Genomic DNA, 15,761 nt, shown 5'->3' on the forward strand with positions numbered 1-15,761 from the left:
TGGAATTTCCGGGTTGAGATCCCAGTGCCTGATGGGGCAAAAATCATTGTCGCGGGTGGTTCTGGGTACAGCCTCACCCCTCCCTCCCTGAAAGCAGCAGACAACCGTTTCGCGCCTTTTTTGCTTGGTGAACTGTGCAGACGCCATAGCACAGCAAGCATGGACCCTGCTCAGCTCAATACCGCAATCGTGGATGTTTTAAACACCTCACGCATTCTCGTGCAGTATATGGTGAACCAGGACCTTCAAACCGAGGCGAGGAGGAGGCAGATACGGCAGCGCGGCGATGACAGTGATGAGGACGTAGACACAGAATTCTCTCAAACCACGGGCCCCTGCGCTTTGGAGATCCTGATGGTAATGGGGCAGATTCTATCCATTGAATGCCGATTTTGGGCCCGGGAAACAAGCACAGACTGGTGGGACCGCATTGTGTTGCAGGTGTGGGACGATTCCCAGTGGCTGCGAAACTTTCGCATGCGTAAGGGCACTTTCATGGAACTTTGTGACTTGCTTGCCCCTGCCCTGAAATGCCATAATACCAAGATGAGAGCAGCCCTCACAGTTGAGAAGCGAGTGGCGATAGCCCTGTGGAAGCTTGCAACGCCAGACAGCTACCGGTCAGTCGGGAATCAATTTGGAGTTGGAAAATCTACTATGGGGGTTGCTGTGATGCAAGTAGCCAAAGCAATCACTAAGCTGCTGCTACGAAAGGTTGTGACTCTGGGAAACGTGCAGGCCATAGTGGATGGCTTTGCTGCACTGGGATTCCCTAACTGTGGGGGTGCGATAGATGGAACCCATATCCCTATCTTGGCACCGGAGCGCCAGGGCATCCAGTACGTAAACTGGAAGGGGTACTTTTCAATGGTGCTGCAAGCACTGGTGGATCACAAGGGACGTTTCACCCACGAATGATTTTTGGGATGGCCAGGGAGAGTTCATGACGCTCGCGTCTTCAGAAGCACTACTCTGTTTAAACGGCTGCAGCAAGGGAATTACTTCCCAGACCAGAAAATAACAGTTGGGGATGTTGAAATGCCTGTCGTTATCCTGGGGGACCCAGCCTACCCCTTGATGCCATGGCTCATGAAGCCATACACAGGCAGCCTGGACAGTGGTCAGGATCTGTTCAATTACAGGCTGAGCAAGTGCAGAATGGTGGTGGAATGTGCATTTGGCCGTTTAAAGGCGCGCTGGCGCACATTACTGACTCGCTCAGACCTCAGCCAAACCAATGTCCCCTATGTTATTGCTGCTTGCTGTATTCTCCACAATCTCTGTGAGAGTAAGGGGGAGACCTTTATGGCGGGATGGGAGGCTGGGGCAAATCACCTGGTCGCTGATTACGCGGAGCCAGACACCAGGGAGATTAGAAGAGCACACCAGGAAGTGGTGCGCATCAGAGAAGCTTTGAAAACGAGCTTCATCAATGGCCAGGGTACACTGTGACTGCTGTGTTTGTTGATGAACACCCACCCCCCCTTGATTGACTCATTCCCTGTAAGCAACTCACCCTCCCCCGTCGAGTACAGCTTACTTGTGCAAATAAAGTCACTATAGTATAAAAATCAGGAATTCTTTATTAATTCATTATAAAAAGAGGGAGAGAAGTAAGGGTGTGGTTTGGGAGGAGGATAGGAGGGATGGAGAAGGCCATTTAAAATTTTCACAGTAATGACAGCCTTCTGGTTGGGCTGTCCACGGGGGTGGAGTGGGCGGGTGCACGGAGCCTCCCCCCACGCGTTCTTACACGTCTGGGTGAGGAGGATGTGGAACATGGTGAGGGTTGAGGGTGGTTATACAGGGGCTGCAGCGGCACTCTGTGATCCTGCTGCTGTTCCTGAAGCTCCACCAGACGCTGGAGCATGTCAGTTTGATCATGCAGCAGCCCCAGAGTTGCATCCTGCCACCGCTGATCTTCCTGCCGCCACCGCTGATTTTCCTGCTGGTCTTCCTGCCGCCACCTCTCATCTCCGGTGTCTTTCCTGTCCTCACGTTCACTGGCATCTTTCCTGTAATTTGATACCACGTCCTTCCACTCATTCAGATGAGCTCTTTCCTTGCGTGTAACTTCCATAATATCTGAGAACATTTCATCTCGCATCTTCTTTTTCCTCCGCCTTATCTGTGCTAGCCTTTGGGATGGAGGAGGGACACTTGAAAAATTTGCAGCTGCATGAGGGAGAGAAATATTTTAAAAGATACATTTTACAGAACAATGGTTATACTCTTTCGCAGTGAACAGCACTATTCACCTTACATAGCACATGTGATTTCCCTACAAGGTCGCATTTTTCATCTTAATACTGAGTGCCTGCAGCTCTGGAGTTACAGATCTCACAGACACAGGTCCAGGCATCAGAATTCAGCTTGCATGCGGCCATGGTAAGCCACTGTCTTTCGGCTTCTGTAGTGATTTACCCCTCCCCCCAATGTATGGCTAATACCATGCTAGCTCCTGCTAATCAACACCCTTCCCACCCCCACCCACTGCGTGGCTGGTAGCTTAGGAAGATCCCGCTGACCAAACACGAAAAGATCATTGGCATTTCACTCCTCCTCCCCCGCTTGGCTAAGTGCAGGAAAGTTTTTTTAAGCTGCTGCAGTCCACGAACCCAGTAGGAAAATGGCCATCCCCCTTACTTAAATTCCTGATTTTTAACCAGGTTATCCTGAACGATATCACTTTGCTGAGGATCACACAGCGAGATAAAGAACGGATGCTTCTTGAATGCCAGCAGTCACCGGGACCATACGCTGCTATGCTTTGCCATGCAATGATACCTGATTACTTGCTACATGCATGGCGTGGTAAAGTTTCCTACCATGGTGGGCGGAACAAGGCTGCCTTGCCCAGAAACCTTCTGCAAAGGCTTCTGGAGTACCTCCAGGAGCGCTTCATCGAGATGCCCCGGAGGATTTCCGTTCAATCCCCGGACATGTTAACAAACTTTTCTAAGTAGCTATACTGTCTGCGAATGCGTCCCAAGTCCTCAGGGCAAATCAATCATTAAAAAACGCTTGCTTAAAAAACAATGTTTGCTATTTGCAAAGGTTCACTCACCAGAGGTCCCTTCCATGGCGTCATTGTCTGGGATAGTTGCTTGGGAGGGCTGGGAGCAGGGTAATTCCGTCAGGGTGAGAAAAAGCTCCTGGCTGCTGGGGCTCATGGAGTGCTGTGTGCTCTCTGCTAGGTCATCCTCCTCTTCTTCATCTTCATCTTCCCCGTCCGCAAAGTCCTCAGACATGGCAGAGATTACGACCCCCACCTCAGAATCCACGGTCAGGGGTGGGGTACTTGTGGCGCAGCCCCCTAAAATTGCATGCAGCTCAGCATAGAAGCGGCATGTTTTTCGACCTGCCCCGGACCTACCGTTTGCTTCTTTGGTTTTCTGGTAGGCTTGTCTGAGCTCCTTAACTTTCACTCTGCACTGCAGTGAGTCGCTGCTGTGGCCTTTATCCGTCATAGCCTTAGAAATTCTTTCAAATACTTTTTCATTTCGTCTTTTGGAACGCAGTTCTGTTAGCACTGAATCCTCTCCCCATATAGCGATCAGATCCAGTACCTCCCGTGCAGTCCATGCTGGGGCTCTTTTTCGATTCTCAGGAGACTGCATTGTTACCTGTGCAGATGAGCTGTGCGTGGTCACCTGTGCTGATGAGCTCTCCACGCTGGGGAAGCAGGAAATGAATTTCAAAAGTTCGTGGGGCTTTTCCTGTCTACCTGGCCAGTGCATCAGAGTTCAGAGTGCTGTCCAGAGCAGTCACAGTGGTGCACTGTGGGATATCGCCCGGAGGCCAATACCGTCGATTTGTGGCCACACTAACCCTATTCTGATATGTTAATCCCGATATTAGCGCTACTCCTCTCGTCGGGGAGGAGTACAGAAACCGATTTAAAGAGCCATTAAAATTGATATAAGGTGCCTCCTAGTGTGGACGGGTGTGGCGTTAAATCGGTTTTATGCTCCTAAAACCGGTTTAAACGCCTAGTGTAGACCAGGCTTTAGAGACGCCGAGGACTGGAACTGATTTCAGCTGCTGGACAGCTCTGCTAGGTCTTTATTCATTTGCACAGGAAAATGGTGAGAGTTTAAATTCATTTCAACCCCGCCACTCCCTGCCTTCAGCAAACTCCTGAACATACTGGAGATGGGTCTGGAAATCGATTTTCATTTGAAAAAGCTTTTTAAGGGAATCACTTGGATTGGAACTAGGAACCCATTATGCTGTAGGGAAACATTCACCCACTGAGCTATACTCTCAACAAAGAGTGTCATGTATAGCCCAGAGCAGGAACAGTTTTTAATGTGGGGGTTAGTAAACTTTATCTCTGTACAAACACCACAGCTTACAAACTCCCCACCCCCGCTCTGTGTCACCAGAGCACAACAACAACTCTCCTTGGGGCACACACAGCTCCCCAGCTCCCTGCCCGTCAGTCTCTCCAGCATTGCTCCAATCCCTTAAAGCAGGGTCTCAACCACAATTTACCTTAGGGCCAGGGCCAGTCCTCCAGTCCTCCCAGTGGGCCAATAATGTCACTCATACTGCCCAGAACCCATCCCCAAAAACTCCATTCCCCAACCTGCCTAAGGCTCTGGGAGGGAGTTTGGGTGGGGGGAGCAGGTCTAGGGTTCAGGCACTGGGCTGGGGCTGAGGTGCAGAAGGGTGCAGGCTCTGGGGGGAGTTTGGGTGCAGAAGGGGTGAGAGGCTGGTCTCTGGGAGGGAGTTTGGGTGAGGGGAGGAGGTCTAGGGTGCAGGCTCTGGGATGGAGTTTGCAGCACCGTAACAAGGGTGAGGCGAGTGAGGCACTTGCCTCGGGCGTGCAAAGTGGAGGGGCGCAGCTCTACCACGATCAGCGGCGCTTCGGCGGCAGCTCTACCGCTGCCCCTTCTTCGGCAGCAATTCGGCAGTGGGGCCTTCTCTCCAAGAGGGACTCAGGGACCGCTGCCAAATTGCCACCGAAGGATGAATGAAGCGGCGGTGGCAATTCAGTGGCAGGTCCTTCCCTCCAACAGGAACTCAGGGACCTGCCGCCAAAGAGCCTGGAGCCGGCCCTTGCCTTGGGCACAAAAATTCCTTGTCATGGCTCTGGGAGTTTGGGTGCTGGGTGCAGGCTCTGGGCTGGGGCAGGGGTGGGGAACAGGAGGAGGGTGGGGTGCAGGCTCTGGGAGGGAGATTGGGGCAGGCGGGAGGGGGTGTGGAGGAGAGGGCACAGGCTGTGGGAGGAGTTGGGGGCAGGCGTGTGTGGACCGGGGTGCAGGCTCTGGGAGGGGTCAGGAGTGTGGCGCTTCCTGGGGCTCCAAGGTGGGGCAGGCTGGGGGCCTCCATGTGCTGCTGCCCCAGGCATCACCCCACAGTGTCCCATTGGCTGCAGGGGCTCGGGACAGGGGCAGCGCGGAGGCACAGCCCCACCCTGCCCTGCCATGGGGAGGGCCGGCAGCCACTGGAGCGAGCAGGCAGACGCTGCTCAGCTCCGCTGCACTGACAGGGCCCCTGGGCGGGGGAAAGCGCCTGGGGGCAGCAGGTGGGGCCAAGGGTGACCCAGTCCCAAAAAAGCTTGAGCCGCAATGGCGAGACCTGGCAACCAGGAATTCCAGCCACACAAACACCTTTAAGAGGAGGCGTCCCTCTCCCTGTCAAAACTGATCTTCCTCCTTCAGTTCAGTGACAGCCTGAATTGTTCCTTATCCCGGCAGAGCCAGAGGACTGAAAGCAGCAACATCAAACCCCTGTGTAGCTCGCAGGAATGGACATAAACACTCCCTGGTGTCTGAGGAGATGTTCAGCTTTGCCCTTGGTCAACTACAAGGCCAAAGGGAAAGGAGGTGGCACCAAAGGGAAAGGAGAGTGAAACACGACACATCATAGTTATGCCCATGGTGGCTGCAAATTCTTTTTATGTACTTCCTCTTATCAGCAGTGTATTGTTTTCTCTGGAGTCTAGACCTTGACTATACCTTGGCCAAGAAATTTGTACCTTGATAAAATAATTGACTGCCCCTGTGAAGACAATGGACTTGACACCCACTGGGGTGTCCCTACACAGGTACAAGTACTAACAACAGTGGCTGCCTTTTAGCCATAGATTTTAATCAGGGCAATAAATACAAACCCCTGTTAAATCATTTCTCAGCCCGAGTCCTTCTCCCACATTCCCTAGAGCATTGGGCCACCATGTGGATGTTTCATTTCCTGCCTCAATTTCACACAGAGACACAATTTCCTTTGCACAGATCCATGAACAGCAAAATCTTCCTGTGTCTCTGGTCTGAGCCAGGGCATTTGATTTCAGTGAACCCTTCACTCCTGCACTGGCGATAGTCAGACAGCGGGATCATGGCACCTGCATCCCTGCCAGGGAGATATTGGCTCGGCTCTTTCTTTCTGCTGCTGTTGTTAGTCCATGAAACATCAAGGGTGGAATGCAAGGCTAAGTTCATGCACCAGCCCCCTGAAAAAATTTCAGTGCCCCAGAGAAATCCTGCCCCCAGCTATTGGAATGATGTGCTGGAGATTTGACTAGGAAAGGGACTGTCTGAATTGTCAGAGTGGGGAATGAACAACAATCTTCAGCAATGTCATTCACACAAACACACTCTCGTCCTGCTCCAGCTGGAAGGGAAATGGGCAGGAATTCTCGCTGTTCACCCAAGGACACAAGTACACTAATGCACAGCCGTGAGTGTGCTGGGGAAGCTGGTCTGAGCAATTTGAAGTGACAATTCAGTGAGAACAGAATCATCATGTAATAGAACAGCTACATATCAAGTAGTTGTGGCCAAGTCATTAAGGGACTGGGTTAGGCATCTATTGGGGTCACCCTGCACAAGTTCAAATCCTGCCAACTATGCAGGCACTGCACTGTTGTTATTATTACTCTAGTCTTAGTGCCTGAGCATCCAGAGTGCAAAGTTGAACCAGATCTACTTTCACTCTGTCTACACTTAAATCGCTGCTGTGGCACTGCTATAGCACTTTGGAGTAGACAGTGACTGGAGGGGTTTTCCCATCCCTGTAAGAGCTCCATGGGCAGAACAATTCTTCCTTTTATTTAGCACTATTGTTAGGTAAAAAGCAAGTCCTTACTCACCTCTCCAGCACCCGAGTTCGTGCGGAGTTGGTATGGGGCTCACAAGTCTGTCAGAGACCAGACAACAATTCGTTGATCAACGGGCTCACACCATCCTTAGCTTACAGAAAAGCTTCGGAGTAAGTGTGGCAAGTTTATTAGGGTTGAGCATTAATATTTATACACAGAAGTAAACAAAGTGATTAACAGATTATAATGGTCATGCATAATCAATCAAGATTCTACAGGATAAAACAGGTTAAAATGTAAATTAGAAAAAACAAAGGGGAGATGGCTACTTAAGGGGAGGGGGGTGTCATGAGTAGTTCGCAGGTCAGAGCTTTGATTAAAAGTTTCAGACAGAGACATCAAGTCTGAGTTAAGTTTCAGTTCATCAAAAGTTCAGACCCAACATTCCTCCATTTGTAGCTTTGGGATAACTATTTACCAAAAGCTACACCCCATTTTAAGGAGCCAAGGGCCGCTTGGCAATTTCAGCCTGGGCCAACTCGAAGAGAGTAAGGCCTTTGGCTGAAGTAGAAAAAGAATAAACTGACCCACATGAGTTTATGAGGGAGGGGACACACTGAATACAGCAACACAGTATTATAAGGATTACTATGGCCCCAACAATACCCACCAAGAGTTTTTTAACCCACCCAAATCCAGGCAGCCAATTCCATAAGGCTCCCCACCAATCATAAGGTGGCTGGCCAGAGGAGTAGTTCTTAGCCATTTCCCTTAGATGTTTGGTACGTTGAAAAGTGTCAGGGTAGGTGTCGTTTACAAAAACACAGCATTCTTCATGTATGAGGGCGCAAGTTCCTTCTTGGGCTGCTAACATTATGTCTAAAGTCATTCGGTTTTGCAAAGCTAACTGGCGCAGCTGGGACATTTTCCCAAATCCAGGTGCTCCCTCCAGGAACACTGCAGTCTGGGTTGTTAAAAGAACCTGGTGGGGTCCAGTAAACCTCGGCTGGAGGGCGTCGCCACGAACGAACTTTTTGGCCCAGACGAAGTCCCCTGGTTGGAACGGGTGGATCTGTTCTTCTAGTGGCACGGTCTGGGAAAACTGTGAGGCTTTCCAAAGGGTATGGAGGCGAGCCTGTAGGGAGAGAAACTGGCACGCAGTCATATGATCCCCTCCCAATAGTGAAACATCAGCACGTGGTAGCGCCCCGCCTTTGAAAGGGGGGTGTCCATAGAGCAGTTCAAAGGGGGATAATCCCAATACACGGGTTGGGCGAGTACGAAGGTGAAACAGGACCAAGGGAAGTACCTGAGGCCACTTTAACCCTGTTTCCTGACAGTATTTAGCCAATGTAAGCTTAAGCTCCCTATTCATACGCTCAACTTTCCCGCTAGACTGGGGTTGGTAGGGTGTATGAAAGGAGTGTGAAATGCCCAGTCCTTGTTCTAAACGGCCAAGGACATTACCAGTAAAGTGGGGTCCGCGATCTGAATCAAGTATGAGAGGGATGCCAAAACGGGGTACAATGTCTCTAAGGAGGATCTTCGCCACTGTGGCAGCAGTACAATTAGCAGTAGGAAAAGCTTCGACCCATGAAGTCAGAGGGCAAACCAAAACAAGGAGGTGCTTTTTCCCAAAAGCCTTTGGCATATCTGCAAAGTCAATTTGAAGATGTTGAAATGGAGCAGCAGGCGGAGGTCTTTTACCCTTAATTTTGTTAAGAGGCGGAGCAGGCCCATTACGCTGACATGTGCTGCATGCTTTCACTATTGACAGGCAGTAGGGTTGAATGCCTGGAGCATACCAAAAGCGAGCGATGGTGTCCACAAGGGCGTGCGTGCCGTAGTGACCCCCCTTATCATGGTGCCAGCGAACTGCCACGGGGTATGTGGAGCGAGGGAGGCAGGCTCGGCCATCCGGCATAAGCCAGGTCCCTTTGACCAGAGTGGCTCCGAGGCTCTCCCACGACTGTAGTTCAGCAGCGGGTACTGGTACGGGGTAAAAGCATACTTGCTATCAGTAAAAATGGTAACGGTCTTACCAGCGGCCAACTGGCAAGCTCGGGCCAGGGCGTAGAGTTCGGCGGCTTGGGCTCCCCAGTTGCCTGGCAGTGAGGCGGCCTCTTGAATGTCCCATTCAGAGGTGACTGCATAACCGGTGAAACGCTTGCCATCAACATAGAAGGAGCTTCCGTCCGAGAAGAGGATGCAATCAGGGTTGTCCAGTGGCACGTCAAACAGGTTGTTCCTTATCTGTAAGATGCTATGAACTACTTCCACACAGTCGTGCTGATCCTGGAGGACTGGCAGGTCAGGAAGCAAGGTAGCTGGATTAAGGGGCCCACACCTTTTAAAAATTAGGTTAGTGTCTTCTAAGAGTTCGGCCTTTAGCTGCTGCTGACGATGGGCCGAAAAGACTTGGGTCGTGCCCTTACGCAGAAGGGCTGACAAGGCATGAGAGGTCCAGACCGTGGTAAAATGACCCAGGGTCAGGCTCTTTGCCTTTGTGATCAGCAGGGCAGCTGCTGCCAGAGTCCGGGTGCAGGATGGGGTTCCCTGAGCGACAGGGTCGATCTGCTGGGAGTAAAAAGCAAGCGGGAAATGGTGGGGCCCGCTCAGCTGGGTAAGGACGCCACTAGCAATTCCGCCCCTCTCGTGGACAAAAAGGTGAAAGGGTTTGCTATAATTGGGGGGGCGGAGAGACATGGAGGAGGCCACACTGTCCTTGAGTAACTGAAAGGCTTGGATCGTGTCTGGGGACCACTGCAAAGGGTCAGGAGCAAGGTTAGCAGTGAGTCGGTGGAGCGGTTCGCTTAACTCCCCGCAGGACGTCAACCAGGGGTGACAGAAGCCAATTAATCCTAAGAAACCTCGAAGTTGTTTCTTGGTGTTTGGCAGAGGGCAGTTTTGGATAGTCTTTATGCGGACTGGGTCCATTTGTCTCCCCTCTGCGGTTAACAGGAAGCCCAGATATCGGACCTTCTGTGAGACCCACTGAATCTTGTTAGGGTCTACCTTGTGGCCTCTGGTGTGTAGGTATAATAAAAGTGCCTTACCATCGATGCGGAGGGCGGCTTCTTCGTGGTTACCTAGTAGGATGTCATCTACGTATAGGACTAACGTGGATCCCTGCGGACTGGTGAAGCCTTCCAAGTCGTGGCGGAGGCATTGGCTGAAAATCATGGGGCTGTCTCTGTAGCCTTGAGGAAGTCGTTGCCAGACATAACTTTGTCCCTCCCAGGTGAAACCAAAGAGATATTGAGAGTCTGGGTGCACAGGAATGCTGAAAAAGGCTGATTTTAAGTCAATAACAGTGAACCACTCAGCATCCCAGGGGATTTGGCTGATGATAGTAGCTGGATCAGGAACTACTGCATGAAGAGGGACCACATAGTTATTAATAACCCGTAGATCCTGTACAAAGCACCAACGAATAGGGTCTCCGTCCTTTTTAGGAGGCTTTTTGACAGGCAGTATAGGGGTATTACAGGGAGTGCACTGAGGGCGGACTAGCTTTTGTGCAATGAATCCCTCGACAATGGGGCGGATGCCTTCCCGGGCTTCCAGCGACAGGGGGTATTGGGGGACTGACGGGGGGGCTAAGGAGGGCTTCACTTGAATCCTTACTGGCTCTGCCGAAAGGAGCAGGCCAACATCAGTGTCAGAAATTCCCCAGAGGGTTGAAGGCAAGTCAGTGAGGTCAGGGGAGAGAGGGGGGGGGGTTCCCAATTACCCTGAGCTGGGGCCGAATCTCCTAACACTGTCATCAATAATCCTACCCCTTCAGGAGTGCAGGTTAAAGTAGCCTCAAGCTTACAGAGTAAATCCCGGCCCATCAAAGGGATCGGACAAGCTGGGGAAAAAAGAAAACGGTGAGAAAAACATTTATCAGCATAAATAACATTTAGAGGCAAAGTGAGTCCCAGAGACTGTGGGTTGCCTTCCACCCCAGTTGCAGTTTTAACCTCAGAGGATAGCCAGGGAGAGGGGGCATGATTTAAAAGAGAGAAAGTAGCTCCAGTATCAATGAGGAAAGAGACAGGCAGTCCCTGGACTGAAAGGGTTAGATGAGGCTCTTTGCTGGGAGGGGAGAAAGTGAGGAAGGAGCCAGCTAAAGACATTAAGGACATAAGACCATCACATTGTTTGCCTTCGCCCCCGGGGTACCGTCATTGAGAAGGCTGAGCTTGCTGCAGCTGCTGCTGTTGCCCGTAGTTGATCCAGGCCTGAGGAACGGGCTGGGCTGGTGGTGCAGGGGTGTATTCGTCCCTGGTGTAAGTATCTGCGGATGCGACCGGACCCTCTGGGCGTCCCCAGGGGCATTCACGTTTAAAGTGACCGGGCTGTCCGCACTGAAAACAATTTCCTGGTGGCTGGGGTTGCCAGGACCCTCTTCCCCGAGCACCCTGAAATCCCCGGCCACGGCTTCTGCCTCGAATACCACCGCGAAAAGCTAAAGCCATCAACTTATATTCTTCCTTTTTCTTCCCATGCAAAATCAGCTACGTCCAACACTGAAGTGACTGAATCACCTCCCCAAGCAGGGCGAAACTTTAAGAAATAATCCCTTACAGGGGGTACTGACTGATTCACAAAAAACGAAATAAGAGTAGTATGCATCCTGCTGCATCTGCTTGATCTTTTGCCTAGTAATTACTCCTCCCGAGGTGTGTCCCTCCATTTCCTCCTTATCACTCTGCAGAGATTCCAATTTGGAGTCCTGCAGATTCCCCTCTGCACTCTGGAGAGAGTCCCCTTGCGGAGGAATAGGGGCAGGTGCAGTGGGGACCAACTGACGAGTTAAAACACGCCGTGGTTTACACCCTTCATCGAAATAACATGGAGGGGGTTCACTCTCGGAAGAATACCTGACTGCCATAATTTTTAAAGATTTCCACAGCTCTGCTGCTGTGTCCCAACAAAACCAGTAACATAACTGTCCCGGATGGTCTTTTTCGATCTGGCTCCTTACTCCTCTTAAGGCAGCCTGTTCGAAAGAGCCATACGAAGGCCACCTCATCTCCGGGTCGGCCAATACCGCGGTATACCCAGTCCAATTCCTTACACACAGTGTGTACAACTTCCTCCTAGACATTCCTGTCTGTACTGGGAGTTTCCCTTCATTCCATAACTTATTTACAATCCCCAGCGAACTCTCAAGAGGCACGCTAGTCCCTTGACCCATGGTGTCTGACAGGAGCCCTCCAACTGGCGTTTATCCTGCTGTCCAGTACACGACCCCTCAATATTGAATTGGCTGGGAGAAATCTCCCGTGGCGCCTGCCAATTCGTATATGAGTGGTCTGACCACTGGACAGAGGCACCGCACCAGAAGGAATCCCGGACGAGCCCCCAAATTGTTAGGTAAAAAGCAAGTCCTTACTCACCTCTCCAGCACCCGAGTTCGTGCGGAGTTGGTATGGGGCTCACAAGTCTGTCAGAGACCAGACAACAATTCGTTGATCAATGGGCTCACACCATCCTTAGCTTACAGAAAAGCTTCGGAGTAAGTGTGGCAAGTTTATTAGGGTTGAGCATTAATATTTATACACAGAAGTAAACAAAGTGATTAACAGATTATAATGGTCATGCATAATCAATCAAGATTCTACAGGATAAAACAGGTTAAAATGCAAATTAGAAAAAACAAAGGGGAGATGGCTACTTAAGGGGAGGGGGGTGTCATGAGTAGTTCGCAGGTCAGAGCTTTGATTAAAAGTTTCAGACAGAGACATCAAGTCTGAGTTAAGTTTCAGTTCATCAAAAGTTCAGACCCAACACTATCTAACCAGGGCTTAGGTCACCTTAACTATATGGGTTGGGGGGGTCACACCCTGAGAGACGTCGCTCTGCCAGTTCAGTGCCCAGCGTACACCAGCCCTTAGATCCCTCTGGGTATTTCAATGCAGGCACTGACCTGTGAGAGGAAAACATCAGCTCACAAACACAGAGACTGAATTCCCCACATTTAATTTCGCTGCACTTTCCAGAAAGTCACAAAATTCAATTCATTCTTGCTAGGCCAGAGAAAAAATAAGGGGTCATTCAGTCCTTTGTAGAGAGCTTCAGTTTGTAGCAAAGTCCATCCAGAGGTATGAAGCAGGACTGAAGACAAGATGGAGGCGAGGCATCAGCCTTTTATAGTCTCTTGCCATGTAGTCTTTGTCCCAAGGACACTCTATACAGCACCTGGCATAGAAAACCTTAAAGTTCTGTCCATAGGCAGGTCCCTGCAGACCTTGCTGAGTCACAAGGCATATCTGCCTTCTCTCAATGGGTCGATTGTACAGCTGATGGTCCTTAATGAGCCATCAAACAGGCTAGACAGAACTGACACCAACTTGTCTGGGGTGTTCCCCGGAAGCAGAGCACAAGTTTGAAATATGGGCAGCATAGAGCCAATATTCATAACATCAACTACAAAAATGATACACATCTAGAGACAGCATCATTATAATCAGCCAATCAGAACCTCTCCATAGACCCCTTACACAACAACCTTTCTACCATATTGGCTGAAAATATAGAACAGTGGTCGCAACAATGATCTATACAGTTATAGATTATGTCAATAACGTCACAGGAAGTGACACGGCATCAGTGAGACTGATACTGTAATGCTGCCTCCAGTTCTGGTGTCCTCATTTGAAAAATATGTTGTGAAATTGGAGCTGGGGCAGCAAAGAGCCACCAAATGTTCTGAGGGCTGGAGAAAAATGCCTTCTAGTGAGCTATTGAATGAGCTCAACCTGTTTAGCTTATCAAAAGAAGATTGAAAGGTGACTTCATGGAAGTGTTGAAGTGCCTTAATGGAGAGAAAATATTGGGTATTAAAGGGCTCTTTAATCGAGCAGAGAAAGGCATAACAAGACCCAATGGCTGGAAGGTGAAAAGAGACAAATTCATATTACAACTAAGGCACAAATATTCAACGGAGAGGATGATTCACCACAGGAACAAGCTACCAAGGAATGTGGTGGATTCTCCATCTCTTGATGTCAGTCAATGAAGACTAGATGCCTTTCTGGAATGTGTTGCCCCCAAAAGTAGCTCTTGTATCATACAGGAGGCCTGTGATATGCAGGGGGTCAGATTAGATGCTCTAATGGTCTCTTCTGGCCATAAAGTCGACTAATTTCTGAAAAACTTGAGTGTAGCATTGGGAGCAGCATCTGATGTTTTCCTGTCTAGCCGGCTTGCTTCCTAGAACGAACGCTCCTTGAGTGGGGTGATCCACAGGGAGTAGCTCAAACCTCCAAAGTGCCTGGCCAGGGGCAGGACATTAGCACAGCAAGGGAGGGGTGTGGCAGTGACATCACAAAGGCTTTTGCAGGACCTCAGACTATTGGTCAAAGGTGGTGGGGAGGTGGTGACCTCACAGAGAGATGCTGACATCAGCCAGGCAGGACAGGGGCGAGGGGCCAGGGAAACCTCAGAGACCCCTGTGGCTTTGCTTCAGCAAGTCTCCTTCTCCAGGTCTCTCTTTGAGGACTGAGAGAGTATTCGGCTTCACGGACGTGAGCGCCAGGAGGAACCTCTTTCGAGTTTTCTCCTTCCCTTTCAGTAATTTTACAAGAAAACAGCCAACCTTGTTTAGAAGGTAAGAGCCTCCTCGAGGGAAGGGGTGTCATGGTGGCGTCACAGTTCGGATGCCAGTGCCCCCCCCAATGTATGGAAGTTCCCGCCACCCTGCTCTGTGTTCGCAGGGCGGGAGAGAGCAGCATCCATGGCAGTGATTTGCTCCTGGCTGCCGCAGCAGAGCTGCAGGCTCAGCTGTGAGAACTTCCCGGAGCTATGAAAGGGGAGGGGCCCATGGCTCTGTAGCAGGAATGCAGGGCAGGCGAGTTCACGGCAGGCATTGTGGGATACTGGAGGAGGCCAGTTATGGTGCTATAATGAACAGCAGCGTCTACTCTGTCACTTTAAGTTTGCTGCAAAAAGCTCTAGACCTCTCATCAAAGTCATTTTATTTTGTCAGCAAAACAGGGCAGTTTTGTCACCAGACGTGGCATTGCAGTGTGTACACCAGCCACAAGCTGCTGACTGAGGGAGCTTAGTGTGTTTTTCACACACCTGAGCAATATAATTCTGCTGAAACAACTTTGTAGTGCAGACCTGGCCAAAGATTGACTCACACACAGCTTGCAAGGAAAACCTCACCTGCTCCTCTGCTTTGCAGAATCCAAACACAAGCAAAGCTTGTCAGGTCCCGGTAGAGATGGCAGGGAGTCAGGTGTGGGCAGGGCCGGCTCTGGCTTTTTTGCCGCCCCAAGCAACAAAACAGTGGGGGAAAAAACGGCACGGCTGGAGCGGCAAAGCGGGGGTGTGGGGGGGCGGATACGGTGCAGCTGGAGCGGCAAAGTTGGGGGACAACACAAAAATGGGGGCTGGAGCAACAAAGCAGGGGTGGGGAAAAACAACGGCGCGGCCGGCAAAGCAGGGGAAAAACAAAACAAAAAACCCTCCATGGCGGCCAGAGCCAGTGGACTCCTGTGCTGCACAGTGCGCACCCGGTCTAGCGGGGGGGAAGGGGAGGGAGTGGGGGGAGAGAGAAGGGGGGCGGCCAGCGCTTCAGCGGGGCACTCACCACGTGGCCCCGACCGCCACACTGCCTTGTACCCTCACTCCTTCTCTAGACTAACCAGTCCTAATATACTGTAACATGGTTATATTCCACCTCCTTCACTGGTCACACCCAACAAAATTAATTATA

This window comes from Mauremys reevesii, unplaced genomic scaffold (genome assembly GCF_016161935.1).
Source record: "Mauremys reevesii isolate NIE-2019 unplaced genomic scaffold, ASM1616193v1 Contig77, whole genome shotgun sequence".
In the NCBI taxonomy this organism is placed as follows: domain Eukaryota; kingdom Metazoa; phylum Chordata; order Testudines; family Geoemydidae; genus Mauremys; species Mauremys reevesii.